This window comes from Myotis davidii, unplaced genomic scaffold (assembly GCF_000327345.1).
Source record: "Myotis davidii unplaced genomic scaffold, ASM32734v1 scaffold88, whole genome shotgun sequence".
NCBI classification, from domain to species: domain Eukaryota; kingdom Metazoa; phylum Chordata; class Mammalia; order Chiroptera; family Vespertilionidae; genus Myotis; species Myotis davidii.
In genome coordinates this window covers 5,145,602-5,146,339 of record NW_006300377.1, presented here as the reverse complement: position 1 = coordinate 5,146,339, position 738 = coordinate 5,145,602, and positions in this window count along the sequence as shown.

Genomic DNA, 738 nt, shown 5'->3' with positions numbered 1-738 from the left:
CCCCAAAGAATCCCAGCCTTTCCTTCAAACAATAGGCTCTTGGTCTAAGGCAGTGGTTCTCAACCTTCCTATTGCCGCGACCCTTTAATACAGTTCCTCATGTTGTGGTGACCCCCAATTTCATTGTTACAAATTGAACATAATTAAAGCATAGTGATTAACCACAAAAACAATATGTAATTATATATGTGTTTTTCCGATGGTCTTAGGCGACCCCTGTGAAAGGGTCGTTCGACCCCCAAAGGGGTTGCGACCCACAGGTTGAGAACCGCTGGTAAGGACTGACTGAAGCATGGGAAATGGGTGCGGGATCACATGATCCAGCCTTTGGATCACATGCTCTTGATCTGTTTGGACGATGTTGGTCAATAACTCCCTTGTTGGTTGCCCATTGAAAGCCCAGGTCTAGTCTCTATCCCTCAGGTCCCTGTGGGGAAGAGCCCTTTGGTGGACTTTCTATCCACCTTCCTCTGGTGGTTAAGTGCTGCCACCTGGCCTCTGCTGTCACCATGAACCACACCAAGGAGGCCAGTCCTACAGCAGCCTTCCCTCGTAGCCACCGAGCTTAGGACAGCCACTAAGCGTATGTGGCAACCATCCCACGATATAGGTAAGTCAAGTTACCACGCTGTGCACCTGGAATGTATACAGTGCTGTATGTCAATTATATCTCAGTAACACTGGGACCCCTCCGAAGTTAATAGATAAAATTGAGGCAAGTACCTAACGTCTCGCTGT